This window comes from Cricetulus griseus, chromosome 7 (assembly GCF_003668045.3).
Source record: "Cricetulus griseus strain 17A/GY chromosome 7, alternate assembly CriGri-PICRH-1.0, whole genome shotgun sequence".
Lineage (NCBI taxonomy): Eukaryota > Metazoa > Chordata > Mammalia > Rodentia > Cricetidae > Cricetulus > Cricetulus griseus.
In genome coordinates, this window is record NC_048600.1 from 91,490,961 (window position 1) to 91,512,851 (window position 21,891).

Sequence of the window (21,891 nt, forward strand, 5' to 3'; positions counted from 1 at the left end):
TTGAGTTCCTGTCCTGCTTCCTTTGATGATGAACTGTGATGTAAAAATGTAAACAAAATAAACGTTTTCCTCCCCAAGTTGTCATGGTGTTTCATCACAGCTATAGATACCCTAAGACAGCTGCTCTTGCAGAGGATATGGGCTTCATTCCCAACACCCAAGGGATGGCTCATACTGTCTGTAACTCAAGTTCAAATGGATCTGACACAGTTTTCTGGTATGCACATACATGGTGCACATACATACATATATGCAGACAAAACATCCATACACATAAAGTGAATATAAAAAAAGAACAACACTCAGCACATATTTGAGAAATGCTCATAGTTATTTGGAAGACACTTTCAGATTTTTTTATTTTATATGTATGAGTGTTTTGCCTGCTTGGATATATGTGCTCCATGTGTGTGCCTGGTGCTTGAGGAGGCCAGAAGTGGACATCTGAAACTGGAGTTATGGATGGTTGTGAACTACCATGTAGGTGCTAGGAATAGAACCCAGCTCCTCTGCAACAACAAGTGCTCTAAACTACTGAGCCAGTTCTCCAGTTCCTGCAAGACACTTAAAAAAAGAGAGAGAGAAAGAAAAAGAAGAAAAATGAGAGATATTTTGTCCAGTACAGCAGCCACTGGTAAGTTGTCCATGCTCCTGTAAATAAATCACTCATGTTTATGTAAGCAACCCTAATTAAATTCAAGAGTAGCTCCATCTCAGATCAGGTAGAAGGCAGCTTACTTATTAAGTTTGAAACTGTGTATACTCTATTAGACACCAATTAGTGTGTACCAACTTGTAGCAACATAAGATTTCATGGGAGTGTTTCTGTGTGTAGCCTTGGCTGTCCTGTAAACCAGGCTGGCCTGGAACTCTAGCCTGCCTCTGCCTCCCGAGTGCTGGGATTAAAGGTGTGCACCACCACTGACTGGCTAGAATTATATTCTTAAAAGTTATAAGCATGTGCCAGGTATGGTAGGTAATACATGACTGTAATCTTGCCATTCAGGAGGCTGAGGCAGGAGGATAACAAATTTGAAACCACCATGGACTACATAGGGAGTTCAATACCAGTCCTGGGCTGTATAGTGAGATCCTGTTTTATAGAGCCAAAGTTGTTGTTGTCGTTATCATTATAATACTGATACTGCTGTAAGCATCTGATGAAAATCCTCAGGTTCCTAGGTACTTCTCTGAGAAGGCAGAGAGAAGTAACACCTAGTTTCTTTCTGGTTTGGGGACAGAGTCTCTCAATGTAGCTCTGGTTGTCCTGGAACTCGCTACCAAGCTAGCCTCGTCCGGCTGTTAGTTTATTAAATACTAAAGAGCCCAATTAAAGATAGCTGTATAGGAACTGTAGAGATGCTTGGTGTTTAAGAGTACTTGATGCTCACACAGAAGTCTGGGGTTTGGTTCCTAGGACCTATGTTCAGCCGCTCTTCCAAGTGCTGTTGGGTTAACAAGCTTGTGTTACTACCAAACAGGGCTAAAGGTCTTTTTCAGTTTTCAAAAAGATCAGACTCCACAGTCAGAGATGAATAGTAGGGAACTATTCACCTGCAATTCCCTCGATGCCTAAAACATCAGTCTTTAAATGAAGGCAGGCAGGATCCAGAATTCTGGAGGAGTCCTTAAATGTATATGTATGACTTCGTAGGTAAGTCCAAGTTCAAGACTTTAGTGATCTAAGCAAGATATTCTAGAGGCCTAAAAGTAAAGCAGCCCCAGTCTCTGAGACCTTAAGTACCCAAGACGAGCCGGTGGCCGTGCCCACGGTACCCAGAGAAGCCGGCCATCAGGCAATGAGAAAGGCGCCCCCGGAGCAAAATGCGCAGGCGCAGGCTGCCTGAGAGGGCCCCGGGCGCTCCGGGGTGCGCAGGCGCAAGAGAAGCTCCGGGCCAGTCCGGACCGCGGCTGTGACTGAGAGGCTGGGGCGTGGAGCAGCAGTGGCGGCGACGGGCGACAACGGAGCAGCCATGAGGGCCGGGCCCAGTCACCGACAGTGAGTGCTGGTTTAAGCGGAATCGACAGTGGGTTGTGCAGATGTGGCGGGCTGGCCTCTGCTGGTCCGGGACGGAGGGTCGTGGGGGAGGGATATTTTGAGGTGATGGTGGGAGAATTTGGAGCATGGATGACTAGGTCGGGAGTCCCAGAGCTGGACAGCTTGACGGAGGGAAGGGGCTGCGTTTCGTGGAGTGCAGGAGCTCACGGCAGGGCCAGTGCCTTGCGCTGCCTGGCTTGTCATCATCCCTTCCCCCAGGAGCTTTGGGTCGCCTCTCCCTTTCCGCTTCTTTCAGAGAATGGTTGCTGGGGGAAGGGTGGTGGAAAATAAAAGCCGTGCTGGAACTGAAGAAGCCAACTCTGAATCAGGCAGAGAAGGGCCAGTCTCTGAAGTTATGGTTTGCCCTGGATAATGCTTGGGAATCGAAAGCTCCAGGAAGGAATGTAGGTTAAAGAGCTGAGGACTTGGAACCAGGTTTGGAACCAAGTCTATCACAGATAAACCTGATCGATAACCTTGGATAGAGCCCACTTAACCTTTCTGAATCTCTGGAAGATGCAGTACTAAATGCAGGGCTTTTTAAAGCTTCACGTATGTGGTTGAGAGTGCTTATGAAACCGACAGATTGTAAGTCGTCCGTACGGATGCTATGTACCAACAATGCTATTGGATTTTACACCCTATAATTATTAATGGAATGACTGATTTCCCCGTCAAAACAAAGCATATATGTAAAACCTCAGTAGACAAAAAACGTGCTTTCTGCATAAGCACAGCTTATTATCTGGCACTTTCTTCTGTGGTGTGACAAATTGTCTGTTACATTGTATGGGACAAGTACATACTCCTGCATTTTTACAAATGTTATCAGCTCCTGATTCAAGAGGGAGGAAATAGGGACGAGACTGAAGCAAGGAGCTACAGCCTCGTCTTCCTATTACTTTTTATTTCAAGACAGGGTTTTGAGGACTTGCTCATGCTGGTCTTGAGTTTAAGCACAGGTTGGGTTTGATCAACAGTCCTGCCTCTGTTTCCTCAGTAGCTGGGGTCACAGGCATACCTGGCTGAGGTTCTGGAGGGGGTCCTCAGTAAATGCTTGTGTGCCAAGCAAATTTATTACTGAGTATAAAGTAAGACTGTACTTACTTCTTTTGATCTGGAACCTGAACCTGGTCTTTGAGTGTACTAGGCAAGTGCTCTACTACCAGCCCCCTTTGTATTTTTTTTTTTTTATTTTAATTTCAGACAGTCTAAGTTACGTAGGCTGGTCTTGAATTTGCAGTCCCCCAGTCATAGGCTCCCAAGTAGCTAGATTACAGTTTTATATCATTTTGCCCAGAATAGTCTTCTATTATTTTTATCTAAAAAAAATTTGTGGGTTCGAGGCCAGCCTGGTCTACATAGTGAGTTCCAGGACAGCCAGGGCTGTTACACATAAAAACCCTGTTTCAAACCCCCTCTCCGCCAAAATTGACAATAACGGAAGAATTATTGTCTTCCAGACCCTAATATGTTTTTTAATTGTAAAAGCGTCCTTTGCAAGAGTCTGTTTGCCTCAGGGAATTCTCAGTTTTGGAGCTCAGATTGGTGTACACAGCTTTTCACCTCTTTTTGCTGTTGTTACTCTCCTGTCTGGAATCTTCTTTGTGGAGTGAAAAAGACAAATAGGTAGTTGTGAAAGGGCCTAAGAGATGGCTGGTTCTTTGAGAGGGCTAGCACTTCTGAGTCTTTGTTGTTGAGGGTAGATAAAGCAAAGGACAGAGTTAAACTGCATGCTTCCTTAGAGAGAAAGTGCCTTTCTAGGCACAGCTTTGGAAAGATAAGTGCAGATGCCTTTCAAGTGGACAGAAAGGCGGATACTTTAGCTCTGCTGGCTCTGAGGATTGAGAGCTTGCAATGGTGAGGCCTTTTGAAAATTGGGGAGTGATTACTTTTAGCTGAATAAAGGTGGGAGTGGCTGTGCTAGATCCATGGAAATCCACAGATAAGAGGAATGAATTATTTTAGAGACATGGAGGAAATGAACCCTCGCTGTCTAACTTCTCTGTGTGGTAACACATTTTTATGTTTCTCTCCTGGAACTGTACAGCGACAATTAATTTAACCTTTTTGTTCTATCTAGTTATTTGACTCTCCCAATAAATTCTCTGTATGGCTCTTTTGTATAAGAGGATAGTTTTGGTTCCCCTCCCCCCCTTTTTTTTCAAGACAGGGTTTCTCTGTGTAACAGCCAGGCTATCCTGGTACTCACTTTGTAGATCTGGCTGGCGTCAAATTCACAGAGATTGGCCTACTTCTACCTCCCAAGTGCTGAGATTAAAGGCGTGTGCCGCCACTCCCAGCTTTTTAAATATTTTTTAAAAAATTTTATGTGCATTGGTTCTTTGCTTGCACATATGTCTGTGTGAGGGTGCCAGATCCCTTGGAACCAGAGTTACAGACATTTGTGAGTTGCTATGTGGGTGCTGGGAATTGAATCTGGGTCCTCTGGAATAGCAGCCAGTGCTCCCAACTTCTGAGCCATCTCTCCAGCTCAGGGGGATAGTTTTTAAAAGGGGATTTGAGGGCTGGGTATGGTGGGTCAGAAGGAAAGGCAGTCCTGTCTCTGAATTTGAGGCCAGCCTGGTCTACATATAGTGAGTCCCAGATCAGCCAGGCCTATAGAGTGGGACTCTGTTTCAAAAACATAAGTTGTTGATCTTGAGCTAGACCTACTGGCCCAAGCCTATAATAACCACAGCTAGCTGCTAAGGACATGTGAAAGTGAGGTGGGAGGATCTTCAGTTCAGGAGCTGCCTCATTACAGAGTAAGTGCAAAGCTAGTAAGCCAGCATTAGTATAGTGAGACGCTTTACCCTCAGCACACACGCACGCACGCACGCACGCACGCACGGACTCTTGGCTGTAGATGTAGCTCAGTGAAGAATGTTTACTTAGCATGTCCAAAGCCTTGGTTTTGATCTCCAGTACTTCAAAATTAAAGAGAGAAAAGAAAGGAGGGTGTGGTCAGGGGGATCAGGCTTGGGTAGGGCACTTGTTTGGTTAGTACACCTGGGTCCCTGGGGTCTATATCCAGCACCACAAATGAAGGTATTTGTTGCTATTACAGACTTTCCAGAACACACTTTATTCTGTCTTTAGACATGGTAAATGAAATAGAGGTAGAAAATATAAAACTTGCCTAGCCATCTTATTATTATTATCATCATCATCATCATCATCATCATCATCATCATCATCAGATAGGTTTTGTCTGTAGCTTTGGAGCCTGTTCTGGAACTCACTCTGTAGACCAGGCAGGCCTCAAACTCACAGAGATCTACCTGCCTCTGCCTCCCCAGTGCTAGGACTAAAGGCATGTGCCAACACTGCCCGGCTATTTTAGTTACTTTTATGTAGCAAGTGATAGTTACCAGATTTCCTTTGCTGGGAAGAAAACAGGGGCTGGCCAGTGCCTTGATTGCCCCTTACATGAGCAGTCAGACTAAAGTGAGAAATGAATTGTGAGGATATAATATCTGCCTCAATTCATGATACTGCAAGAAGAAGGACTGACACAAGGAATAAGGTTTAATTATTTTTTATTTTGAGAGTGAATCATTTTTTCTTAAAAAAAAAAAAAGCTATGTGCCTCAGGGGAAACTTAAAACATTCTATTTAAAAACAAGATTATGGTGTTTATAATCATGAAAGTAACTGCTTCAAAACACAGTCTTTATTTCCTAAGTGTCCTTTTGATCTTTTGATCTTGCAACCCATTTCACAAGTGAGATAGATAGCTTATCGGGCCAAGGCTCTGGCTATGAGCCCTGCCGCCCAACTTTAGTCTTTGGAGTTTGTATGTGAAGAATCAACTCCAGGAGGTTGTCTTCTGACCTGCACACTGACCTGCACCGCCCCCCCCCAATCTAATAATAAACACAAATAAAAAGAAATAGTCTCTTGTGATATTTTACAGCAACTAGCTAATAATGGAAGTAAGGCATAAATGATTTCTTTCTTGTTTTGTTTTCTGAAACACTGCTGATAACTTTAAAAGTGAACTATATGGGAAGATGTTAGAAAGAGAAACTAAGCCGGGTGGTGGTAGAGCTTACCTGTAGGCAGGTAGATCTCTGAGTTTGAGTATAATTATATGAAGCTCCAGGTTGGAGCTCCAGTACTGGAGGAAGACAACAACAAAACAAGAGTAGTAACAAAAACAAAAACAGCAAAATGTAAAGAAGAGAGTGGATTTAGCCGGGCATTGATGGTGCACGCCTTTAATCCCAGCACTTGGGAGGCAGAGGCAGCCGGATCTCTGTGAGTTCAAGACCACTCTGGTCTACAAGAGCCAGTTCCAGGACAGCCTCCAAAGCCACAAAAAAAAAACCCTGTCTTGAAAAACCAAAAAAAAAAAAAAAAAAGAGTGGATTTAACTTAGTAAGATTCTAAGTTATGAAGGTAATGTCCTTGAGTTGGTAGAATGCTTGCAGCCTGGATTCCATCTCTAGCACTGATAATACTGGGCTTCTGGGATGTACATGCTTGAAATTTCAGCACTTGGGAGCTGGAGGCAGGAAGATCAGAAGTTCAGGGTCATCCACAGCTGTATAGGAAGTTGAAAGCCCTATCTCAAAAAAAGAAGGGGCTGGGGTGGGAAGCATTGTAAAGTAGTTCTGTTTGGACAACAAATAATTCAAGAATGAGGAGGGGACAATAATTTATATCTAAAATCCCAGCATTCCTGAGAGTGAGGAAGGAGGATCAATATGAGGTTGAGCACAGCCTAAACTACTTAATGAAAGGTTTAGGTCAGTCTGGGTTAAAGAGCTAGAATGAAAGTAAAAAAGAATTAAAAATGCACCAGTGGTGCAGAATAGCTTTCCAAATGCCAGGGTTTGCTTTTAGTGTTCATACAGTTAGAATAAAATAATTACTCATTAATATTTGTTGAATGAAAATGATAACCAGAATGAATCATAATCAACAAGCCTGGGTTGAGATCTGCAGCTTTATTGTATCTTTAAACAAGTTCACATGAAGTGCCATTGCCTTAGATTCCTCATCGATAAATAAAGACTTGACCAGAACTTAGGAGGTTGAGACAGTGTAGGATCACCTTGAGCTGGCCTACATGAGACCTGTCTCAAATAAAAACAAATTCACAAACAAACAAAAAACAGAGGCTGGAGTGATAGCTCAGTCAGTAAAATGCTCGCCTTGCAAACCTGAGGACCTGAATTCAATCCTGAGATCTCCAGGACCTGTGTTTTAAAAGCCTGGAATGATGGTGCACACTCCTTTATTATTATTTTATGTGCATTGGTGTTTTGCCTGCATGTATGTCTGTGTGAGGGCGTCAGGTCTTGGAGTTATAGACAGTTGTGAGCTGCCATGTGCATGTTGGAATTTGAACTATGCCCCCTGGAAGAGCAATCTAGTGCTTTTGTTTGTTTGGTTTTGTAGGGGTTCCTCTGTGTAATAGCCCTGGCTGTCCTGGAACTCACTTTGTAGACCAGGCTGGCCTTGAACTCACAGAGATATGCCTATCCCTGCCTCCTGAATATACTTGGCGTCAGGCAGTGCTCTTTAACCACTGAGCCATCTCTGCAGGCCCAGGTGGTGTACACTCTTATTGCAACTTTAGAAAGGCAGATCTTTGCCAGCCAGCTGCATATTGAGTTCCATGCCAATGAAAAACCCTTTCTTTAAACAAAGTGGCAAGGAATAATTGCAGGGCTTGGAGATGGAGGAGGGAGGACCAGGAGAAGTTGTTCAAGGTCATCCTTTACTACATAAAGATTTAGAGGCCAGTATGGCCTACACTTGACCCCGTCAGAAGAAGATGAAGAAAAATCTACCAAACAAAAACATACCGAAGTGGACAGTACTTGGGGAATGACAGAAATTGGGCGTGGGGACTACGACAACGACCACAAAAACCAAAACATGCACCAACACCACTCATCAAGATGGCTCAATCGTTAAGAGCTCCAAAGGACCTAAGTTTGGTTCCCAGTGTATACATCAGGTGACTTACAACTGTCTATGTCTCTAGTTCCAAGGGGTCTGATACCCTCTTCTGGCTTCCTTGGACACTCACATGCATATGTATTCCCACAATACACACATACATATAAAATAAAAACATCTTTAAAAGAAAAAAATATATGTATGAATTAATCCCAATATAGGCTGATGGTGATCACTTGTAATCCTAGCACTGAGGTGCTGAAGCAAGAGGATCTTGAATTTGAAGCCTCTTAAACAAAGCAGGACAAAACAGGCTGGAGAGATGACTTGAGAGCACTGGCTACTCTTCTAGAGGACCTAGGTTGAATTTCCAGCACCCACATGATGGCTCACAACTGTCTGTAACTCCAGTTCCAGCAGATCCTATAGCCTCTTCTGGTCTCCACAGGCACCAGGTATGCACATGGTACAGACATGTACGGCCAAAACACCCATACTCATAAACAACTGCTGAAGGATTTGTAATAGAATATAATTCACACAATCAATTATTTGATGCCAGAGACTATAAAAAACATTTCCTTCCTTCCTTCCTTCCTTCCTTCCTTCCTTCCTTCCTTCCTTCCTTCCTTCCTTCCTTGAGACAGGGTTTCTCTGTGTAGCCCTAGCTGTCCTGGAATTTACTCAGTAGATCATGCTGAGTCCCAAATTGGGAGATCCACCTGCCTCTGCCTCCTGAGTGCTGAGATTAAAGGTTTGCTCCACCACTCCTGTCAACTATGTAACCCCAACTGGTCTGAAACTCCCTGTTTGAGTCTGCCTTCCAGATGCTGGGAATAAAGATGTGTTCAGCACCTGTGTGGTGCTGAAAAGACTGATCTCAGGGCTTTTCACATGTTAATAATCCCAAATTCTGTGCTGTACCACAGCACCCATAGTTCCAGCCACCAGTGAGAATGATCAGCATGACATTGATCATAAGATGTGTCCTGTTTTCAGAGAAGTTGAACTGTAACAACAACAAAAAAATGTGAATGGATTGTTGAAGCAGAATACATGATTTGTTAGGAGAATGAAGGCAAGGCTGAGAAGTGTTGATGGGAGACATTCTATACTGAACCTGCAAGACAGGTCCTCCAAGTGAGACAAGAGAAGGCATTCCAAGTTAACAGTAAATTCTGAAGATGAAAAGCTTACCTGACAGGGAAGATGACATGATCATGAAGGGGTTTGAGGCTTGTCCATTGTGCTATTCCCTACATTGGGAAACTCAGAGGCTTAGTTTATGGGGAGGCGGGGGTAGTGGGGGTGGGGGGAGTGGTGGCCGGGTCTGTGTCCAGACTCCTGTAAAGAAAGATTGAAGATTAAGGAAAAAGAAAAGTTTGAAGACGGAAAGCCAGAGGCACTGTTGGTACACACTACTAAAACAGGACAAGCAAGGGGAGGAAATGAGCTTCGACTTTGCAGAGTAACATTGAATAGTGATCAGCACAGGAAGCTTGGAAGGCTTTCAGAAGAGACGTGTGCCTAATGCTTAGTTTTAAACTCTTAAAACCATGGAGCAACAACCTGAACATGATTCAAGTTTAATAAATTCCCAAGTGAGAGTAAATGGGAAGAGTGGTAGGGGGGTGGGCAGGAGCTCTCCAGATGACCAGAGGGGTGATGAATGCATAGTCATTGCACTCTTAGTGAGGAGAATGCTTTCTTAGAGAAGTGATTCATTTCTATCTCTCTCTTCACTGCCTGTAAAGGTTTGTTTGTTCCCCCCACCTTTTTTTTTTAACATGTTGTGTGCGTGTGAGTATGTGTATATATTTTAAATTTTTTCTAAGAATTTCTGTGTATGCATGTTTTGCCTGCATGTATGTCTGTCTACCCTACATACATGCCTGGTACCTGCAGAGGCCAGAAGAGGGCATCAGATTCCCTGAAACTGAAGTTACAGACAGTGTGAGCCCAAATGTGTGTGCTGGGAATTGAGCCTAGGTGCTCTGGAAGAGCCACTAGGGATAACCACTGTGTCATCCCTCCAGCCCCATCTGTGGATATATTTGTGTGCCAAGGCATGTGTGTAAAGGTCAGAGGACAACCTGCTGGAGTCTTGGTTCTTTCTACCACGTGGGTCTCAGGGATTGAATTTAACATTTTTAGCCATTGAACCTTTATCCTCTTGTCCCTGTTTCTATTTATTTGTCTTTTTCGAACAGGGTTTCTCTGGCGCTGTCCTAGCACTTGCTCTGTAGACCAGGCTGGCCTCTAACTCACAGAGATCCTCCTGCCTCTGCCTCCTGAGTGCTGATCTTTATTTTACTTTTTATTAAAATGTCCATGTACCCCAGGCAGGCATTAAACTTGCTCTGTAGTTTTGAATGACCTGAGGCTTGATCCTCCTGCTTCCATTCATTTCTCAATGGAATGCTGAGATCATAGGTATGCACCAACACACCCAGTTTTATTGGATGCTGAGAATTGAACTCAGGGCCTGGATCTTGCTGGGTAGAACCCTATCAGCTGAGCTACATCTCTGACCCTTAAGGATATAGTTAAAACAAGAAAGCAAAAAATCAGATTTGGATAGATCATTATAAAATGGTGATTTGTGCTTGTTTCAGTGTAGGAAGCCTTGGTTTCATTTTCAAGTACTATATAAACCAACCATGGTGGTTTTCATATGTAATCTCAGTACTTTGAAGGTAGAGGCAGGAGGATATGAAGTTCAGAGTTACCTTAGACTATTAGGACATTCTGCCACTAGGCAAGCATTCTAGCAACTGAGTTACATTCCAATCCCACTTTTTAAAAGCCCCGCCCCCAAAGATGATTGATTGTAACATGGTCCTCCTAGATAACTCAGGCTTCCCTTGAAAAAAACTCTTTTTGAGACAATTTTGATTATCCCTTTAATGTCCCTGTTCAGGCTCCAGGTACTGCTGCTGGGGTGGGGGTGGGGGGCAACTTCCAGCAGCGAGGGCTCAAAGGGAATCTAAAATACAACTTTATTTTATCTGAGGGGGTAAAGGAAAAAGATACATACTCTCTCGATAGTTGCCTTCAGACCTTTTCTTTATTCTTTTGTATTCTGATTCTGTGTTCCCTTTTCTTATCTCTATCCAGAAACGTCCCTTCTGTTTCTCTGGATGTTTTCCTTCTACCTCTTATTCTTGGTATTTTTCTTTTCTTTTCTTTTAATTATTTATTATGCGTACAGTGTTCTGCCTGCATGTCTGCTTACAGGCTAGAAGAGGGCACCAGATCTCATTGCAGATGATTGTGAGCCACCATGTGATTGCTGGGAATTGAACTCAGGACCTCTGGAAGAGCAACCAGTGCTCTTGACCTCTGAGCCATCTCTACAGACCAGTGTTTTTCTTATAACTCACTTTAACTCTGTTCTTTCCCTTACAGGTTATATACCCCAGCAAAATCTTTCAGGCAATATAAAAATTACAATGTAGCTACATTCTGTTTTTCAAGTGAATGATTACAATGAATACAAGTAAAAAACAGCATGTTTTCCTATCCCTTACATGATTAAATTATCCTAAGAACCAATGTACATTCATTACAGATGGTTGTGAGCAACCATGTGGTTGCTGGGAATTAAACTCAGGTCCTCTGGAAGAGTAGCCAGTGCTCTTAACCTCTAAGCCATCTCTCCAGCCCCTCTCAGGTGCTTTTTTTTTATTTTTTAGATTTCTTATTTTACTGTATGTGAGTGTTTTGCTGACATGTGTCTGTGCACCATTTGCATGTAGTGCCAATGGAGGCCAGAAGAGGGTATTGGATCTTCTGAAACTGGAGTTAAAGATGACTGTTAGCTACCATGTGAGTGCTGGGAACCAAACCTGGATCCTTTAGAAGAGCAGACACACACACACACACACACACACACACACACACACACACACACACACACACACACACACACACACACACACATTTGCCAGGTGTGGCAGTACACACCTTTGATCCCAGTACTCTGGAGGAATAACAGAAGTATCTCGGAGAGTTTGATCTACATAGTGAATTCCAGGCTAGGCAGGGCAACATAGTGATACCGTGTCTCAAAAACCAAACAATCGAGGCCAGCTTGGTTTGGAGTTGCCAGGACAGCCTGGGCTGGTTACACAGAGAAACCCTGTCTTGAAAAAACAAAACAAAACAAAACAAAAAACAACAGAAGAAAACAAAAACCAGAGTGCTTGATAAAGGACTGAAGTGACTCAGGGACACAGCCCTTGCTTAGCAAGCATGAGACCCTGAGTTTGGTGTCTATAGTCTCAAAACTGGTAAACAAGAAGCTAGGCAGGGACACAAGATCTAAAACTGGCCACCTAGCCTTATACAGGAAGATTGCAAGTTTCAGGCCATTTTGAGATTCATAGCAAGTCCCCACCACTAAAAAAAGAAAGGAAGGAAGGAAGGAAGGAAGGAAGGAAGGAAGGAAGGAAGGAAGCAAGCAAGCAAGCAAGCAAGCAAGCAAGCAAGCAAGCAAGCAAGCTGACCATAGCTGTCTATAGAGATGCAGTTCGGTAGTAGAACACTTGTCTAGAATTAGCAGAAAGCCCAGGGTTCAAACCCCAGAACTTTGGGAGAAGAAAGAGAGAAGACTGACAAACCTGGCTGTTGAGTCATGTGCTTACGGTCTCAGCACGCAGGGGATAAGGCAGGAAAGTCAGAAGTTCCAGGCCAGGCTTGGCCACATCAGAGATCTCTAAGCAAAAATGAAACAAGGGTGAAGATGGAAGTACAGTAGAAATATGCTAATCCTTAACACATGGGCACCAAGAGAGCCATTGTTTATAAATTACATGAAGACTAATATACTTCCACTGCACATAGTTTGTTAAGAAAAATTGGTCTTTTTTATTTTGTACCAATGCTTATCTTTATGTTTGTTTGCTTGTTTAAACCAAGGTCTCAGGCTGGAGAGATGGCTTAGTGGTTAATAGTATTGGCTGCTCTTCCAGGGGTCCTGGGTTCAATTCCCAGCAACCATATGGTGGCTCACAACCATCTGTAATGAGAGCTGCTGCCCTCTTCTAACATGCAGGCATATATGCAGACAGAACACTACATACTAAATAAATAAATAAATAAATCTTATAAAAAATATCTGGGCAGTGTTGGAGCACTCCTTTAATCTCAGCACTCTGGGAGGCAGAGGCAGGCAGGTCTCTTAGTTTGAGGCCAGCCTGGTCTACAGAGCAAGTTCCAGGACAGCTAGGGCTGTTAAACAGAAAAATCCTGTCTGGAAAAACAAACAAACATAAACCAAGGTTTCACTGTGTATCCTTGGCTGGCCTGGAACTCACTAAATAGACCAGGCTGGCCTCTAACTCAGAGATCCATCTATCTGCCTCTGCCTCCCAGAAATGAGGGATTAAAGGTGAGCAACATCATGCCTAGCAATAATGCTTATTTTTATACAGAACATTTCCCCTTCTGCACTGCTGCAGAAAACACCAGAGCATCTGTGCAAATGAAATATCAGAACCTTTCAAAAGAACTGTAAGGTTTCCAACCTCCCCACTGTCTTCTGTCTCTTCTCTCTACCCCATTAGTTTTAATTTTTTGTTTTTCAGAAGTCTTGTCATGTAGCCAAAACTGGCTTTGAACTCTTTAATTCTTCTGTCTCCACTTCCTGATTATAGTTGTAATACACCATGCCTGGCTTGGTTTTATTATATGTGTTTTTTTTTTTTTTCTTCATTCATCCTTTTAGGTTTTATGTGTGTGAGTGTTTCTCAAATGTATGTGTACCACATGTGTGCCTGGTATCCTGGGAGACCAGGAGAGAGCCAGATTGCCTGGAGTTAGGGATGGTTGTGAACTGCCACGTGAATGCTGGGAACTGAATCTAAGTACTCTGCAAGAGCATCAAGTACTATCAACTGATTAGCCATATTCCCACTCCTTGACTTTAGTTTTAAAGTACTTTATTTAGCTGGGTGGTGGTCCCAGCCCCAGGCCCTTGATTTTAATGCCTTAATTACTTGTGGGTCTGGGGAGATGGCTCAGCAATTAAGAGCACTGGCTGCTCATCCAGAGGACCTGGGTTCAATTCCCAGCACCCACATGACAGCTGACAACTATCTGTAACTCAAGTCCCAGGGGATCTGGCACCATCACACAGACAATCATGCAAGCAAAACACCAATGCACATAAAAGTAAATCTTGGAAAAAAGCAAAAAGAATTCTTCGTTGCCTGAAAGTGGTGTTGCACACCTATAATCCCAGCAATTGGGAGGCAGGCAGATCTTTGAGTTCTAAGCTAGCAGAGTAAGTTCCAGGACAGCCAGGGCTACATAACACAGTGAAACCCTGCCTTAAACACACACACACACACACACACACACACACACACACACACACACACACACACACACACACTAAATAAATAAAAAATAAAAAATTGATTTTAAGCATAAGTGTATCTGTGTATCTCTGTATGTGTGTATATGTGAATGTAAGTATAATTGCTTTCAGAGGACAGAAGAGGACATTGGATGTCCTGGAGCTAGAATTTCAGGCAATTGGGAGCCCCCCCAAATTGGTATTAGGAACCAAATTCCAATCCTCTGCAAGAACACATAATCTTTTGTTTTGTTTTCAAGACAGGGTTTCTCTGTAAAACAAACAATCCTGGCTGTCCCGGAACTCACTCTGTGGACCAGGCTGGCCTCAAACTCACAGAGATCTGCCTGCCTCTGCCTCCAGAGTGCTGAGATTACAGGTGTGTGCCACTACCACCGCTTTGTTTGTTTTTGAAAAGGGTTTCTCTGTGTAACTGCCTTGGCTGTCCTAGAACTAGCTCTGAAGACCAGGCTGGTCTTAAATTTACAGAGATCTGCCTGCCTCTGCCTCTCAAATGCTGGCTTCTTTTTTTGTTTTTTGTTTTTTGTTTTGTTTTTAAGATTTGCTTTTTTAAAAAGATTTTATTTATTTATTATGTATACAACATCTGCTTCCAAGTATATCTGCACACCAGAAGAGGGCACGAGATCTCATAACGGATGGTTGTGAGCCACCATGTGATTGCTGGGAATTGAACTCAGGACCTCTGGAAGAGTAGTCAGTGCTTTTAACCTCTGAGTCATCTCTCCAGCCCCCAAGATTTCCTTTGTTTTTAAATTATGTGTCTTTGTGTGGATAGGTGCATGTGAGTTGATGCACTTGGAGGCCAGAAGATGTTTGTGAGATCCCCCATTGTGAGCCATCTGTCATCTGAACATGGGTCCTATTGAAGAGCATCACATGCTTTTTGTTTGTTTTTGTAAGACAGGGTTTCTCTGTGTAACAGCCCTGGCTGTCCTGGAACTCACTCTGTAGAACAGTCTGTCCTTGAGCTCAGAGATCCTCCTGTTTCTGCCTCTGAGTGCTGGAACTAAAGGTGTGTGTCATCTCTGCCCAGCATAGTGCCCACTTTTAGCTTCTGAGCCATTTCTCACTCGTTTATTTATTTTTTTAAGAGATGGTTCCTTTATGTAGCTCTGGCTGCTTAGAATTCTCAGTATAGATCAAGTTGGTCTTGAACTTGTGGCAGTCCTCCTGCTTTATTACCCCAAATGCTGGGCTATAGGGGCATGTCACTATATATACTTGACCCCTTTTTTCCTTCCTTCCTTCCTTCCTTCCTTCCTTCCTTCCTTCCTTCCTTCCTTCCTTCCTTCCTTCCTTCCTTCCTTCCTTCTCCTCAGTGGTACCTAACCATGTATTGAATTTCTACTGTGTTTTGTGTGCTAGTGACCTGTACCTAGAATCCTAACATTCTGTAGTCTTAGCATTTTAGAAGATTCAAGCAGGAGAATTGTGAATTTAGGACATACTTGAGGGGACTGGAGAGATAGTTTAGTGGTTAAAAGCACTGGCTGCTTTTCCTGATCACCCCTCTTCCTATCACACACACACGGTGACTCAAAACCATCTGTAATTCTAATCCCAGGAGTCTGAGACCCTCTCCTGGCTTCTGAGGGCCCTGCAATCACATGATGCACAGACATATAGGCAGACAAAACACCCATACACATAACAACAAATAAATATGTAAGTGACCCACTTGGATGTCATAGCAAGAACCTGTCTTGGGGGAGGGAAGATAAAGTCTCTGCTCTCCTGGAGCTTATAGTCTAGTGAATGAAAGTAAACAGACAACTTTTAAAAATCAGCAAATGATACTCTATAGCTGGTTGTGCCCCATCTTTAATCCCAGTGCTGGGGTGGACTCCTGTTAATTTGAGGCCTTCCTGATCTACATAGCAAGTTCCAGGTCAGCCATAGTGAGAACTTGTCTCAAAACAAAACACATACTCTATCTATAGAGGAAAAAAAAAAGAGGGTGTGGTAGAGGATGAACAGATAGCTAGCTAGTTTAGATTGAGAGAATAGCTGCAGGAATTCAATGGTTACTTTAAAGGCTTTGCAGATCAGCAGAATGCAGTGTAGGTTCCTAAGGAAGATTGTGTATGACAGACCAAGGGAGCAGAACTAAGGGCAGTGTGATTTGGATATGAATCGGGCAGGGCATAGGTGACAGGTTTGAAAGCTAATGTAATGGTGTGAATGAGAGTGACCCCATAGGCTCACATGTTTTAACTCTTGGTTCCTAGTTGGTAGAACTGTTTGGGAAGTATTAGGAATGTGACCTTTTTGGAGGAGGTGTGTCATTAGGGGTGGGCTTTGAGGTTTCAAAAACCCAAACCATTCCCCAATTTAGCTCATTCTCTCAGTCTCCTGCTTGTGGATCAGAAGTTCTTAACTACCACTCCAGCACCATGCCTGCCGCTATGTTCCCCACAGTGATGTCATGGATTCACCCTCTGAAACTGTGAGCCCAGTGTGCCTTTTCTCCTGTAAATTGCCTTAGCCATGGTGTCTTAACACATCAGTAGAAAAGTAAACTAGGACAGCTAGGGCATACTTTTTCTTTGGCGGTAGGAGAATGGTGTGAATTAATTTGTGATTAGAAGGAATACTATTGTTGGCCTGAGAGATGTCTCAGAGGTTAAGAGCACTGGCTGTTCTTCCAGAGGTCCTGAGTTCAATTCCCAGTAACCACATGGTGGCTCACAACCATCTGTGGTGAGATCTGGTGCCCTCTTCTGTTGTTCAGACATACATGTAGGCAGAACACTGTATATATAATAAACAAGTAAAATCTTAAAAAAAAAAAAAAAAGAATACTATTGTTGCTGTATGAAAGGTGTTAGTGGCTCACGCCTTTAATCCCAGCACTCATGAGGCAGAGACAGGCGGATCTCTGTGAGTTGGAGACCAACCTGGTTTATAAGAGCTAGTTCCAGGACAGCCTCCAAAGCCACAGAGAAACCCTGTCTTGGGAAAAAAAAAACAAAAACAAAAAGACAAAACCAAAAAACAAAACTGTAGAGGCCTCAGGACTAGTGGCAAGGAGAAGTTACAAACCTATACTAATTCAGGTTAGAGTTGAGTTGATGGTGAGTTGGATGGAGTGATGGTAGAAAATCGAGACGTAGACGGAGTCTGTCTTTGGAAATGAACTTGACAGGGCCTGATTGGGTATTATCATAACTGAGGATGTGGGGCAAAAGAGCAGTAGTGGATAGCTTCTAAATCATTTCGGGGAACTAGGTGAGTAAGTGGTGTTGCTCTTCATTGACAAGGATAAAACTGGCAGAACATATTTGTTAAGGATTTGGTTTTAGTCATTCCAGATTTAAGATGCTTGAAATAGATAGTTGGATGGAAAAACCTGGCATTTCCAGGGAGAAGTAGGGGCTGGAATTTAAGACTGGAATGTTCTCAGCATATGGATGAATATGAAGTTACAGAATTAGATCAGGAAGAGTACTTAAGGGACTGTGGCTAGAGCAGAGGAGCTTATGAGAAAACAGCCAGAAGGTAGAAATCCAGGGAATGCCTTTGATCCCAGCATCCAGAACTCGGAGTTGGAGGCTAGATTGGTGTACAGAATGAGTTCCAGGACAGCCAGGGCTACACAGAAGCCCTTTCTTAAAAAACAAACAACAAAAGAAATCTAGGGAAGTTTTACATACAAGTCAGGTAAAGAAGAGCTTCAGAATGGGGCGTGGTGGCACACATCTAGGATCCCAGCACTTAGCTGAGGCAGGAAGGTCATAAATTCAGGCCATCCTAAGACATGGGCTGGAGCAAAAATGTTTTACAGGAAGGAGTAGTCAGCTGTGTTGGATGCTATCAAGGGTCAGATAAGAACAGAAATACTTGAGGGACTTGATAACCTGGAGGTTACTGTAACTTTGTCTAAAGCTATCACTGGAGGGATGAAAATAGAAGTCTGAGGGTGGTGGATTTAGGAGGAAAATGAAACATGTATTTAACTTTTTTTCATTTCTCATTAAAAAAAAAATGACATTTTTGTTTGGAAGCCAGGTCGTCTCTCTTTTGATTCATCGGTGCCAAGGATTAAACACAGAACTGTGCATGCTCAGCAGGTGTTCTATCACTGAGCTATGTCTGTAGTCGTCCCCCACCTTTACATCTGTTTAATGTTTACCACAGTGTATGTGTGTGGGCACCCATGTGTATGGGTGCACATGAATTGTTGTTTGTGTGTGTTTAGACTTGAAATTGAGTTGGATGTCCTCCTTGTTCTCCACCCCCCACCCCTCATCCCAGCAGGAGCTCATAAAGTAGCTCTGGCTGACCATGTAGATCAGGAACTCACTGTGTAGACCAGGCTGGCATTAAATTTACTGAGATCTGCCTGCCCCGCCTCTTTGAGTGCTGGGATTAAAGACATATGTCACTTTCCACTTTAATTTGAAGAAAGGTCTCTTGAACTTGGAGATCTTGGCCTTCTGACTCCTGACATTTTAAATAACATTCTTCTTTCTAAAAATCTGATGTCACTGGGTGGTGGTGGCCTTTAATGCCAGAACCTGGGAGACAGAGGTAGGTGGATCTTTGTGAGTTCCAGGTCGTCCTGGTCTACAAAGTGAGTTCCAGGACAGACAGGACTGTTATCCAGAGAAACCCTGTTTTGAAAAACAAAAAACAAAAAACAAAAAAACTCTGTCATTGGGACTATGAGCAATACAACTAATGGGCGAATGAATTTGACGTTAAGGGTTAGCTTCCTGCCTTGGGAAAGTAGGCAGTCTTGACCTTGGCCTTAGGATGCATTAGTTTTCTCAGCTGTCAAGTAAGGATAACAAGACCAGTTTAGCTCACTCACAGTGGGTGGTTGTGAAGTATGACTATTAATGAAAAATAATTGTAAAACACTTTTGCAAGTTCAAGTGTGATTAAATGTTAAATAATAGTTCTTTATTGGGATGTTGTGAAAATTAGCAACATGATGTCTGTTAGAGGCTTAAGTTCCTTTTGAGAAAGGTGATGTTTTTTTAAAATACTATTTGAAGAAAAAATAGCTCAGAATTTGTGAAAAGGTATCCTAATTTTTAGAATGTATCAATTATGACACCATAATGAAACAACTTCTTATTAAAGACATATTTCCCTAGAGACTTATTACAATATCTCTTTACTGGGTTTATATTACAAGATTTTTTTCTTTAATTTAGGAAAAAATTTCAAACTTCATCATTGTGTGTGTATCATTGTGTATGAAAACTCTCTCAAGTGCATGTGTGGAAGTCAGAAGACAGCTCTGTAGGGTCAGTGTGCTCCATTTTTACATAGGTTCTGGGGACTTCATTCAAGGTGGTCAGGTTTGTGGGGCAAGGACCTTTGACCACTGAGCCACTCTGCCATCCTCATTGATATGATTTTTATCCTCTTGGTTTTTGGTTCAAGTAGAAGGATGATTGTGTATTAATCAGTTTGGGGTGTTTTATTATCTATATTTAAAGCTTCATAGCCAATAGAAACACTAAAAACATTGAAATAAAATTTTGATTTGTAGTGACACTGTATAGACACTTCAGTGCCATTAGGTCAGTGGTTCTCAACCTGTGGGTCACAACTCCTTTGTCAAACCTCTGTCTCCAAAAATACTTAACATCATAATTCATAACAGTAGCATAATTACAGTTACGGGTAGCAACAAAAATAATTTTGTGGTTGGGGGTCACTACAACACAAGGAACTGTATTAAAGGGTCATTAGGAAGGTTGAGAACCACTGGGTTAGGTGATAGTTTCAATTAGGAGTTGAAGAAGGGCATGGTACCATATCAGGCAAAATTAGCACTCTGTGTTCCACACCTGAGTCTAAATATAGAATCAGTGCCATCATTATCTTATAATGTACCTGGGGCATGCTTGAAATTTGAATCTGTTGGAGTTACTTTTTCTTAGCCTCTAAAGTGACATTAACAATAGGGGGAAATTAAGATGAAGTCTAAAACTGACATGGGAAAAGTTAAATCATTAGGCGGTGAGATTTCTAACAGGCTTAGAAATATCCTGCTCCTAGTTCCGTTGGGATTCTGTGCATTGCTTACAGAATAGGAATCTGTTAATTGCTAATTTTAGAATAAAGTGACCTGACACTGGTTTCATATGGGTTAGAATTGAATCTTTGAATTATTTCTCTTTCATTCCATTATGTCTCCTTTTGTCCTCTCCTCTTCTTTTTAATATAGGGTCTCGTGCAGTGTAAGTTGGCCTTAAACCACTGATTCTTTTCCCTGTCCTTCCCAAGTGTGAGTGTTACTTGATGTATTCAGCCACACCTATCTCCATTGCCTCTTGTATCAGGGACAAAGACTTAGGTTTCTTCTTTAATGGGAAGACTGCTTGCTTGGTGCTGTACTCAAGCTCCATTTGATTGTGTGTGTGTGTGTGTTCACATACCTGCTTGGTGACTAGAAAGAAACCATGGCCTAGCCTAGTGGCAGTAAACCTGTAAGCCTTTCCACCTCCAAGGCCCGACGAGGCTAGAATATAAGGCCAACCTGGGTGTCTCAAAATAAAAGGTAAACAGAGTTGAGCATGTGACTTAGTGTAGAGTATGCGTCTAGCATGCTAAAAGCCCTACAACAATCTGTTAGGTACATTTGCTTGCTTTCCTTTTTATATTTATTTATTTTCTTTTATGTGTATGAGTGTTTTGCCTGCATGTGTTTATGTATACCATATGTGTGTCTGGTGCTTGCAGAGGTCAGGAGAGGTTGTTGGATCCTCAGACACTGGAGTTTCAGATTGTTGAACTTCATTGGTGGTGCTGGGAACCACACCCTGGTCTTTTGCAAGAATAAGTATCCTTAACTACTGAACCATCTCTCCAGGTGTTTTTAAAAGGGTCTCTGGTCTTGGCTGGGCTCAAACTCCCTGGTAGTTCAAGATTATCTTAACTTGAGATCCTCCTGTCTCTCTATCTCAAGTGCTGTGATTCTACTCAGACTTTGACCTTAATTATTTTTTCCATGACTTAACACTTCATGCTCTTTGGATACTTTCTCTTTTTCTTCTGTTTTCTTTCTTACATTATTCTCTCCTGGCATGTAAAAATTCTTTGTATATTGTTGGCATCAACTCTTCTTAATAAGCATTGCAAATACCCTTTTAGGCTATGAATAGGAAGTGAGAAGGCAGCCTCTTGCAGCAAATGCTAATTCAACATGGTGTTTGGTTAAATTAGTTGCTTGCCCTTGGTTATTGGAGCAATGGTAAGCTTCTTTTGTTTCTCCTCTTTCAGAGACACATAGAACAGCTCCTTCTGTCTGAAATAAAGTTTGGCTCAGTGTTGGTTATAATTTGCTTTTTCTGGCTGGCACAGCCATCTTTTTGTTTTCTGTCTTCTGACAGATTATAGGATTGTGGGGAAACAGCGTCCAGGGCTTTTTCAGGAACTGTGCCATTTTATCTACAGGAGAAGCCATTGGCTTTGGCACTAAAGAAAATTGGCTCTGTATTTAAAGATGCCAAATCATGCTTGATTCGCAAGTTTGCTGTCTCATTTTGTGTATGTGTGTGAAACTTTTCCAAGATGTTGGCTTTTTTCTTTTTCT

General features: G+C 42.5%; 1 protein-coding gene across 2 annotated transcripts in view; it reads left to right on the forward strand.

Moving 5' to 3' along the window:
* The first annotated feature begins 1,877 nt into the window (after window positions 1-1,877).
* Window positions 1,878-21,891, forward strand: part of Fam222b (family with sequence similarity 222 member B) — a 54,794-nt gene continuing 34,780 nt past the window's right edge. For both annotated transcript variants that reach the window (XM_027426609.2, XM_027426612.2), the window contains exon 1: window positions 1,878-1,999. The gene's annotated coding sequence lies outside the window, so the exon portion shown is untranslated. The remainder of the gene's footprint in view (window positions 2,000-21,891) is intronic.